This window comes from Dama dama, chromosome 18 (genome assembly GCF_033118175.1).
Source record: "Dama dama isolate Ldn47 chromosome 18, ASM3311817v1, whole genome shotgun sequence".
NCBI classification, from domain to species: domain Eukaryota; kingdom Metazoa; phylum Chordata; class Mammalia; order Artiodactyla; family Cervidae; genus Dama; species Dama dama.
In genome coordinates, this window is record NC_083698.1 from 67114631 (window position 1) to 67126769 (window position 12139).

Sequence of the window (12139 nt, forward strand, 5' to 3'; positions counted from 1 at the left end):
CACATGTGGCCAGTAAAACATCTGAAATGTGGTTATTCTGAATTAAGATGTGCTATAATTACAAAACATGCACTGGCTTTTGAAAACTTAGCATGAAAAAGAGGATACAAAATACCTTATTAATATTTATTTCTTATGATTACATGTTGAAATGATATTTTGTATGTTTGCTTAATTATTTTATTAAAATTAATTATAACTGATTTTTTAAAAATGTAGTATGGGGTGGTCATCCCCCTACAGTGGTTTCCAGAAAATTAAAAATGCCATATATGGCTGCATTTGTGGTTTATGTTATATTTCTATTGGACAACCCTAGTATAGACTTAGAGACAGTGTGGGAACTGCTATCTGGAATTCAGTATTTAGGGATATGAGTGGCCTGAAAGGACTGTTGCTAAAATGTTGGGACAAATTGTGAAACACTTTAAACAGATAAAAGAGCAGTTACTGGGTGTCCCATCTAATGTAATCTTGTTGTTATATTCACTCTTCACTGTTTTTAAGCTTCTTTATAATTCTGCAATTTGTAGAAAGCTGATAATAACGAAAATGATTGTTACCTGTTAAAAAGCAAACTAATTTGGTCTGATGAAATGCAATTGATTATTGCCATATGCTTAGAGCCTTCGGCATTTCTGTGCAAATTCATCTCAGCATTCCTTGTAGTCCATATATGTGTGGTTCCTTGAATTATTTGATCCTATGGTAATATCCTACTTGTTGTCTCACTGATTAATGAGTTAAAAATCATCGGCATGAGTTCATTGTATATTTGTGTGAGAGTTATTGTGTTATTGTTTTGAACAATACTAGAAAATTTAGGAGTTAATGGTGGTCAAAAATTAACCACTCTGTCCTTCTCTCCTCCCTTCAACCCCTAGCTACACCTATGGTCCCAGTGGTAGAAGTACTTCTGAAAACCTGAGACAGGGTAGAAAATGCATTTTTCTATAGAAAGTATTTTACCCAGTGGTTTGCCACTTAAGCTCTACTCACATATAGACGAAGCTAAATCATGGGTTATGTTGAATTTTGTGAACGAGACAGAAAATCTTTCTACCTGGTGGAGTATTTGATTCTAAGAGAAGATGTGTTGAGTTCCAATAATGAAGCAGAAATCTAGGATGTAATTCATTCACAAGGCATACACTATGGATGTAGGCCTTCCTGGTGGCTCAGCGGCGAAGAATCCGCCTGCAATGCAGGAAACATAATGAGACACGGGTTCAATCCCTGGGTCAGGAAGATCCTCTGGAGGAGGACATGGCAACCACTCCAGTATTATTGTCTGGAGAATTCCATGGACAGAGGAGCCTGGTGGGCTTCAGTCCATGGGGTCGCAAAGAGCCAGACAGGAATGAAGTGATAGTACACTTGCACATATGCACACACATAGATATTGATCAGGCACCCACTTGCACAAAGTCCTCAAGTTTAACAGCAAAAATATTGAAAAGAAAGTGAGTTGTTATAGATCTTTGTTGCCACTCCCCTGGTTTTTTCTTTTTTGTTTTATAAATGTTAAGAAAAAAAAAAAACAGCCTCATTCCTATTTTACCTTGCTGTCATTTTCTAAAAAGAACTGGCTTCCTTCAAAATAATGTGTGACGAGATGGGCCAGGCGCATCTGTATTTCTTTCATATTTCCGTCTGTTACTGTGAATAGAAAGAATTTGAACAAATGTAAGCAAATTAAAAATGTAAAATAGGCGATTCATGCACTCTGATTTTGTTAAGAATCTGGAAATACTACACTTAAGATATGTTTTGTTTCTTTTCTTTACTATTTTCTTAAAGAAGTCAGCTTTTATTAGCAGAAAGATCATTAAATTTTGTGAGTATTGGCCTCCAGCATTTAAGTTTTTACAGAACATGTGAAAGTTTACCGGTCTTTCACCAGCAGGGACATATGATTTTTATACATCTATAATTTTGAAAATGAAACATTTACTCTACAAATGCAGAACAGTTCACTTATAAATTTTATGTTTTGTGGGCTATTTTTTTTAGTATAAAGCAGCCACCTTGAAGAGTCCATTGAAAGTACAAGTATACCACATACAATATTCTCCCCTATATAATCTGCCCATATGTAATTATTTTCATTTTTGGTTCTTTGGGAATATAACACGAGACAGCTTTAATAAAGCCCTGGACCCAGGTATTTTAATATCACAGTTTACTTGATGGTGTTATCAAGGAAAACAAAACATATGCCTTTTTATAATTTTCAGTTGTATGAAATTAATTTTTGAATTTTAACTATATTTTTATATTAAGAAAACTTCATATTTAAATCTTTCTATTAAGAAAAATTTTTGACAACTGTTAACAAAGAAGAGTATGAATTTGTGCAACTATTTGTGTATTAAGATAACACTGCTTCAAAAAATGGATTTAATTAAATAATTTTTGATGAAAGATCTTTATGTATTTTTAATGTATCTTATAAAAGACTTGTGATATATCTTAATTATCAATACAATGGGGAAGGAACACTGCCACATTGAATCTTCTATCATTTATTCAAAAATAATAGAATATTATAATTTAAAGATAAAACCAAGGTTTTATTTGTATGGAAAATGTGTTTCTCATAGAAGAACTTTAGTCTTGACCCATTTTCTATAAAAAGGAGTTATTATATACTTTGGCTTTTTTTAATACAGCAATTTCCTAATTGGTATTTTCTCTTAAGTTGATTTTACTTGTTTCTTCTCTAAGAAAAAGTGTGTTACAGTGGTGATTAACAGTTATTGCAAAGATACAGATTCTTTCTGGAAAGAAAAGAGTTGAGGAATCTTTTCCAGAAAATAGTTTTATTTTTTAACCTGACAATACTTGAAAGTTTAATAAAAAGATGATATTTTTATCATCTACTATCTATTCAGGACTAACAACATTTGGAAACAAAAAATTACTATTTATGGCATATACTATATTATTTATCAATACTATTAATCATATAAATAATATCACATCCTGTATATGACATATGGTTTCCTATGTCAGGAGATTCTCCATTGTTAATATGTCCATTATTCATGTGAAAAATAGTTAAGAAAGGGGTGAATTCAGACAGTACAAAAATACTTCAGATACTTGTAATTTGGAGTCCAGACAATCCATTAAATGCCTGGAACTGTTAGACAAAATTTTTGTGTTTATTATTATCTTGGAAGAGGAAATCTTTGTCAGAATACTTTAGAAATACTTTTGACCATCTCCCTTCAGAAAAGGTCCAAAATTCATAGCTTGCAGGATTGCTAAGGCTAACTCTATAACATCTAGATGAAGATTTTAAAGAACATCTGATTGTTTTGCCCATATGATGCCCATTCAATTTTAAAAAAAATATGATTTTCACAATTTTGGCAGTATAACTTTAAGGAGACATGGTTCTTTAAATAACAGACCACTTTTCTCCATCTTTCTTTTGAGTATCATACCTTCTCGTCTCCTGTCCCACAGTTTCTTTACCTTCTCCCCTGAATTAACCAAAGAAAACCTCAACGTACTCCTGATTTACAGAGGCATAGATAATTCCAACTTAACAAGTAGGAATGCAGTCCTGTGATCCATTTAATAATGTGATCAATATATGGTCATATAATTGGAGAAGGAAATGGCAACCCACTCCAGTGTTCTTGCCTGGAGAATCCCAGGGACAGGGGAGCCTGGTGGGCTGCCATCTGTGGGGTCGCACAGAGTCGGACACGACCGACGCGACTTACCAGCAGCATGGCCATACAATGGTTATATGTCTGGAATAAGTTATTAAAGGAATATTGTGCTATCTATAAAGGGTTTTTATTAATTTAGAAACTCAGGACTCTAGTATTTCTATAAATGATATGAGCAAGAAAGTGATGAATCATTTACAGTCAACCATGATGGAAATGATATTGTCAAAGCCTATTTTTGCTAGTACCATTCCAAAAGTTTATCCACAATTGATTCAAATTTTTCATTCTTTAAAGATTTTCCCATAACCTGAAATAATTTAACCTGCAGGGAAGCAGAAGTTGAAGGAAATTGCAAAGCAACCTCTGAATAATGAATATCTTGCCAGGAAAATGTGTGTGTTCTCCAAGGAAAGGATGTTGGAAGAGATATGAGATGGTAGGAGGATCTTCTCTGACACAATTTTGAGTTTTCTACAGGAATATTTCCCTGTCTGTGAAGCATATAGAACTATGCTCAAGAACTGAGGAAGTTTTGGAGACATAATCAGAAAGAGAAATGCAGATAAGGAAGTTATTCAAACCAGGTCACTTCTCATCTTGATATTTTCAGAATTCCCCCCTGCATCCCACACTAGTGACAATCCATACAAAAGGCAAAACTTTTCCAGATGGTTTGGTGAATTTAATATTTTTTTCTCTATAAATAATAAAAAATAACTTTCAATTAGGGCTTTTCCAATTGAAAAAGTATACATGTAACATTTCATTTTCACAATGATCTTTTAAAGTTGCTATAATAATAATATTATTATACTGACTTTTATATATAAAATACTGATGCTCAGACTCTTTTAAATCATCTGATAATAAGCAGAGTGGAAATTTTTAAAGCCAAACTGCTGCTGCTGCTAAGTCACATTAGTCGTGTCCGACTCTGCAACCCCATAGATGGCAGCCCACCAGGCTCCTGTCCCTGGGATTCTCCAGGCAAGAACACTGGAGTGGGTTGCCATTTCCTTCTCCAGTGCATGAAAATGAAAAGTGAAAGTGAAGACGCTCAGTCGTGTCCGACTCTTCGTGACCCCATGGACTGTAGCCCACCAGGTTCCTCCGTCCATGGGATTTCCCAGGCAAGAGTCCTGGAGTGGGTTGCCATTGTCTTTTTCGAAAGCCAAACTATCGAACCTCAAATTCCCTGCTTTTCTCCCTCCTTTCGGAATAACAGTGAGATAGAATATGACATGCATCTTTTAATAAATTGTATTTGCTTTTTTTTGTTAGGAGCTTGGAGGGATATATTATGTCATTTTGTGGATTCTTCTAAATCCTTTGTTTAAAGAATCTAAAGTACTTTGGACTAACATACAATAGGCATACCATTTAGAAATATTTAAGAGAAGAGGAAATACAATTCTTTACTATGAAAATGAACTCACACTATCAGGCCAGGGGTTGGTACCAAACAAAATATCTTGATTGCTCCATATGTTGTTGGTGGCATTTCTAAAGGTTGGTGATTGGAAGAAGTGGCACCAGCCGAGATGGATCTGTGAATCTATGCCAGACCTCCAGGGTATACCAAAGGGCCTTTCCTCCTTCTGTCACTTCCTTCCACACTTCCTCATACACTCAGGTGTATAAGAAGGTGTATGAGGAGGTGTATGAGAAGTTACCCGGGCCATTAATGTTTGGTTTGTAATGTGGACACTAACCATTCTTATTTTACAGATGGAAGCGGATAAGCAAAGAGCTGTTGTCAGACATCTACAGCAAAGCAAGGGATCTGTGATGATCTTCCCATGGTGCTGTGCCCTTGCTTCTGATGGCTTTGCAAGAGTACTTCTCAGCTAAACTCAAAGATGAACATCAGAAAGAGGAACCTTGAAAATAAAAATTAAAAAAAAGAGGAACCTTTGCAGCCATTTTGTCTCAAGGACTGGGCTGCCTTTCAAACATAGAATGGCTTCTCACTAATATGGGATTAGTTATCAACAACAGATGGATCTCTAAGTGAAAAGAGACCTCTTCGTTTGTCTGGTGGCATGTGGCCCTCTGCAAATTTACATGTGGTTCTGATTGTCATGAAGGGACCACACGACATTAATGCAATTTCCCCTTGAATGTGCCACCTTGCTATCAGCCCTGATGTTCAGGCATCCATGGTTAAGATGCAGACTTCCATCAGACCAGCATGAATGCCACAGAGCTTTGTGGAGACCTGCCAAAACCACAGGCCAGCATTTGGGAGAGGGGAAGGATGATGTGATTTCAATTTCATACCATCTGTCCCCAGATTTCTTTCACTACCAGGCTGGTCACTGACTTTGGAGAAGAGTCAAAATGCCAGGGCTCTGGACTGCTCTGCATAAGTTGAAAGGAGCCAGCAGTCCTGTGAACCCCACGGCTGGTTCTTGCCATGGGGAAGTGGACCGAGGCTGCTGGCTTCCCTTAAGAGAAGTATTGAAAGGCCTAATGAAAGCAGCGTTAAGCCTTTAGGAGCTGACTTCGTGTCTTAGTGGCTGGGAAAGAGATGTCAGATTGTTTCGTGGGCAAGAGAGAAAACACAGGCAACCAAGGGAAAGGGAGAAGATATGCTGGCATTCTCAACAGGGGGCATTCTTTATTTTTTAATAAAAAACCAGTTGTATGCATTTATTTTGGCTGCGCTGGCTCTTTGTTGCTTCACTGGCTCTCTCTAGTTGTGGTGAGCAAGGGCTCCTCTTTGTTGTGGTGTGTAGGCTTCTCTCTGCGGCGGCTTCTCATTGCAGAGCACGGGCTCTAGGGCATCGGGGCTTCAGTAGTTGCAGTTCACAGGTTCAAGAGCTTAGGCTCAGTAGTTGCGGTACACAGGCTTAGTTGCCCCAGGGCATGTGGAATTTTCCCGGACCAGGGATCAAATCCGTGACACTTGCATTCTTAACCAGGCAGATTCTTAGCCACTGGACCACCAGGGAAGTCCGGCATTCTTTATTTTGGGGTTAATAAAGCCTTACCTGCTATTGTCAAACTGTAACCATCTTCCAACCTCTTTCTCCAGGAAGATCTCACCATTCCAATAAGAACACGATCCATAAAGCAAAAACAGGGGAAAAGGCTTTTTTTTGGCCAGTGAGTCAGAGATTTTTTTTTTTAAATGGTGGATTATTTTACACAAACTCTTGAGTTCTTATTTCCTTTGTTTCCAGGCAATCTGGATTAATTAATACCATAAAGGTCTGGAAGCCCTAAGATGTTGGTTCAATTCCCATCTCTGACACAAAGAAGCTAAATGACTTGCAAGAGAATTTGTAGGAAAATCAACAACAATTTTCCTATCTGTAAAGGTTGGGGTGCCACTAGAACACTGTATGACATTTAAAAAGTTTGTTCCAAATGCTAATTATTCACCAGTTGGCATTCCAGATCATGTCTCTTGACACCAGTAAGTTGCTTGCTAACAGGATGGTTTAACTTTTACATGTGAGTTTCAGAAATATACCTTTTTATAAAGTCATCAGAGAAGTAGAAGGTCGGATGCAGAAAAAAAACCTTCTGCCAGAATCATGATGTCAAATCCTGACACTTTACAATGAGGAAACCAAGGCCCAGAGAGGTTAATGACTTGGCTAAGGCCGCAGAGAGGGTTAGTGACAAGCCAGGACGAGGATGCTGGCTTTACCTTTGATCAGTATCACAATTCAGAAGCCATGGTGCTTTTCGTATGCCTGGTTTCTGTGACGATTCCTGGGGAAAGGATTTCTCATGACATGGGCTTTTCATGGTTTGAGATGGGTGATTTGGGGGCAAGGTGTAAGGGCACTTTGTGATACAGCTGCTTCTGCACTCTGTTCAACACTCACTCCCCGAAGACAGAATTGCCAGCATCTCCATCAGTCGCAGGAGTCTTAGAAGGTATGAAATAAACACAGCTTGACAACTCTGTTCCCGTGTTATGACCTGTTCACCTCCCTGCCACTTCCAACTTGACTTCTATCTGAGTGGCCTCCATGTTATTTAAGTCAGCAGTGCTTTCCGAAATCAGGCAATGTGTGCTGAGGCTGCCAGGAGATAGGACTGTGCAGCTGGTGTGTAGATCGAGCTCTTTAAAACTCCAGGTTTTGACTGGTACTGAAGGAGCTGAGGTCACTCTGAAGGTTACCTGTAGTCTCCAAACTTCCAAGTGTTCTCATCCTTATTCTTAATCACTTTATGTCTTGGAATCACTACGATTCTCACTCTAATAAATATTATTTCTTGAACCACTCAGAAGCCTACTTCATCCTGGAATGTTCCAACTGGCAGCTTTAATAAATTCATGGATAACCCCCTTAAAAAAAGTGAATCCAAATTACATTTTACAGTGAATGACACTAGCAATTCTACATCAAATTCATTCAAAAATGCCTGTTTGTACACAAATGTTTACAGTTACATTTTCCTGACAGCTACAAAGTGGAAGCAACCTAATGAATGTCTGTCAACTGATGACTGGGTGAACAAAATGCGGTATATCTATATGGTGGAATATTAGTCAGCAATAAAAACAGAGTACCGATCCATGCTGAAATATGGATGAACTTTGAAAAGTTCATGCCAAGTAAGAGAAGTCAGACAAGAGAAGATCACCTATTGCATAATTCCATTTATACGAAATGTCCTGAAAAGGCAAATGTATAGAAACAGAAAGTAGATTTGTGACTGCTAAGGGTTGGAAGTGGGAATGTAGAGAGACACAGGAATGGAGAGTGGGTCCAGGGCTTCTTTTTGGGTGATGGGATTATTTTCAAAGTAGGCTGTGGTGATGATTGCACAACTTTGTATATTTATTGAAATCCTTGAATTACGTGCTTCAAATGAGTGAACTTTATGGTATGGAAATTATACCTCAGTAAAGCTGTTAAACAAGCATGCAACAGATGCCCCAGCTCTTAGCATGGAAGACATTTTGGGGATAGAACAATGTCTGGTGTGACTGGACCCCTAAACTGATTCTGTGTTAGGGTTTCCCAAACCCAGCCACTCCTCATGGAGAACCAGCCACCTTCAAATCAGAGTAGGGGCCCTTGACATGATGCAACAATTTACAAAATCAACTGGCTGCCCTTGTGAGGTGAAGTCTGACAAAAGCCTCAGTTCAGGGACAAATGAATTCAAAGGGAAAATCTCATGACAGTGGCAGCAATTTTGATCTGCAATTAAGACACTTAAAGTGTTTAGGGTTGACAAGGAGTTAAAGTAAATGTTGACTCGGTTGTAAAGTTTTCACAGCCATAACTATGCAGAAGGGTCTTGCACAACTACAGGGTTTTATTTATTTATCCATTGTTATTGTCTCTAAAATATTCTTTTTTTTTTTTTTTAAGAAAATTTCCAACCAGCACTGGGACTCTTAGCAGGGGAGACTGGAAACAGGTCTGAATAATGCATTGAAGATAATTTCAAAAAATCACCCTTTAACGAGTACCATATTCCCTCCAATTTTCCCTTATATATGATTCACCATTTTGCAAATACTGATATATAAAGAATGCATTGAATGTGGCAAAAGTTGAAGATAGCCCCTGTGGATAAGACCTAATGGACACCATCCTGAAATAATACATACAGCTCAGGCTCCAGACATGTGTCTTCAATTTAAAATAATTCAGCAATCATGTTCAACCAGAACCTGATTACACAAAATGGGACTTTTTAACTCCCAGACTTGGATCAAATTTTGAGGCCACAAAAAAGAGGAGAGATATAATATGTGCCATGTTTATATATTCCAGATACTGTGATTAAATAATCCACACACAGGTTTAACTGTTTCTTTGAGCTTATCAAGGCACCTATTACCAGTTTCTATCTGTAAATATTTGCTTTGCCTTCATGAGAACTGTGTAAAAGTCCTGGGCTGAGAGGCAAAGGAAGGAAGCTGAAAATCAGTCAGGTTCTTCTGTCAGAATATTATGGTTTTCCAAAGCACTGAACTGGGCTTCATTCTCCACTTTGTAATGGAGGCCCAGGAGGGAGGCGACGGGACTGCACAGACGTGGCTGTGGCTGGGGCGGCACTGGGGAGCCTGGCGTGTTGTGTCCGCTGTGGTCTCCAGAAGATGCTCCATTCCCCTTGGACCTTTTATTTTATTTGTTTTTTTTACTGAAGCATAGTCATTTTACAATGTTGTGTTAGTTTCAGATGTATAACAAAGGGACTCAGTTATACTATATATGAAATAAATAAGCAAGAAGAATTTACTGTGTAACATCAGGAGCAATACCCTGGCGCTTGTAATAACCTACAATGGAAAATAACTTGAAAACACACACACACACACACACACACACACACACACACACACACACACACACACACGTTTATATCCCTTCGGATCTTTTACTTTGTTGCCAGCGGCCTTCCTTTCCTTGTAACTATGGCCAGATTCCTTTCTCACATGTAGATTGAACCTCTGCCTGTACTGGGATTTCTGAGATGCTGAGTCCCCAGGTCCTTCTCTTTTGACAGACGGTCGAATACTTGAACTGCTACCATTATTAGGTACTTATTACTTCAAATTCCTTTGACCACAGGAAATAACGTATAAAAGTGTTTGGTGAATCCCAAGGAATGGTCTCTACTGATAAGATTGTCAGGTGAAATACAAACACCCAATTCAATTTGAAATCCAGATAAACAAATAATTTTTAGCATATGTATGCTCCACATGTGGCATATGACAATCACATACTAAACAATTACTCGTTAAACTGAAATTTAAATTTAGCCAAGTATCATGCACTTTTATTTGCTAAATAAATTATATTGTAATGAGGTCACCTCGACATCACTAAGAGAAGGGTGAAGATGGGCCAGTTCATTTTACCCTTTATTAAAGCCTCAACCCCTGAGATTTGATGGTCTAAAAACAAAGCATCACATCTAGTTTACCATCTACGGGAACTTGGATAGAATTTGTATGCTACTGTTGTGTGAAAGTTGTATAAATCTTAATTATCTTGAATTGGTTCATAGTGCTTTTCAGGTCTACTACGTCCTTCTACTTCTCTGTACATTCTATAAATTTTTGTGAGTTTGATATTGAAACTACAACTAAAAATCTTAATTCATCTGCTTAAAAAAATTGTAATATACAGTGGAACCTTGTTCTGTATTTTCCAAATCTCCCATTAATGTGTTATCATACTTTCATAATTTAAAAAAATATTAAAAAAATAAAAATGAAGCATCATAAACCTGAGCATACTAGAAATAAAGGTTTTTGTACGCTTTGTTTTTCAATGAGATGAATATATTTAGAATGGGTGATTTTCTTTTAAAATTGGCAGTATTTCTACTTTTTCTTTAGATATCTTACAGATATTTTATGAATTAAAAGAAAAAAGCAGGGCTGTTTTCAACACTGGCTGAGGGAGGAGTTCCTGTTGTTTTGGACTCTGACTTCTGGGTCTGAACCAAGGGTGGAGGGGAAAGTGGCAGACAAACCCTGGTGGAGGGTGTGCGGGGTAGGGGGTTGTGGGTGGTGAAGGGCATCCACAAACTTACTGTCTCACGAAGTCTGTTACTACATAGAAGATAGCAAAATTTGCAAGTGATCTGCTACCCCCTTCCATAAATTAGAGTGAATTCAATGTTATCTCTTTAGTAACTTCACTTCTAGTCACTTGCATAGCAGATGGGAGAAAAAGGTGGCTTGCAAGTCAATGGCCTGAGAATTTCAGGTAAATTGACTAAATCTCCAGTCATCTGTCATTCAGGTGACTGTCAGTTGTCACATGTGCTGAGTGAGGTAAAGGTTAGATCGAGATTCACCACTCTCAGATGATACTTCCTAGAGGGAAATCCCAGAGGTGAATTTTCTCAGCACTCCAAGATACAATTTCTTTCTTGTGGTGGCCCCCAGCCTCCTTCAGTTTATTAAGCTCACATATTCAATAAGAGAAGCTATCTTTCTTTCCTTCTTTCGCAATACAGCAAAATTTATTTTTTGCTTCCCTGGTGGCTCAGAGGTTAAAGCCTCTGCCTGCAATGTGGGAGACCTGGGTTCAATCCCTGGGTTGGGAAGATCCCCTGGAGAAGGAAATGACAACCCACTCCAGTATCTTGCCTGGAGAATCCCATGGACAGAGGAGTCTGGTGGGTCCACGGGGTCGCAAAGAGTCGGACACGACTGAGCGACTTCACTTTCACTTTCTGTGTCACTCAGGCTTGGTGCCTACCCTTGAAGAGCTTGTAGTCCCAAAAAAGGTGAAGGAGCATTTTGTAAAGAGATTGAAGATGAAGGACTTTGAAGGCAATGGAAAGGGTTGAGAGGAGTTAAGGAGGATCTGAGTGGGGGAGAAAAAGGATAGAACATCATGGAATGAAATGGATTTGTGAGTTTTGCGTCCTCTTATTTTGCATGTTCTTTCTTTTGGTGAAAGTAGAGAGGTCATAGACAAAGTGACATTCCATCAAATCTCAAAGGCCAT

General features: G+C 38.2%; 1 long non-coding RNA gene across 23 annotated transcripts in view; it reads right to left on the reverse strand.

Moving 5' to 3' along the window:
• Nucleotides 1-12139, reverse strand: part of LOC133072355 (uncharacterized) — a 446833-nt gene that overhangs the window by 24482 nt on the left and 410212 nt on the right. For 20 of the 23 annotated variants that reach the window (XR_009696719.1, XR_009696707.1, XR_009696718.1 and 17 more), the window contains 2 exons: nt 1562-1659; nt 1064-1197 (listed from right to left, as the gene is read on the reverse strand). This is a non-coding gene — a long non-coding RNA (uncharacterized LOC133072355). The remainder of the gene's footprint in view (nt 1-1063; nt 1198-1561; nt 1660-12139) is intronic. The other 3 variants (XR_009696720.1, XR_009696706.1, XR_009696710.1) reach the window with 1 other exon arrangement.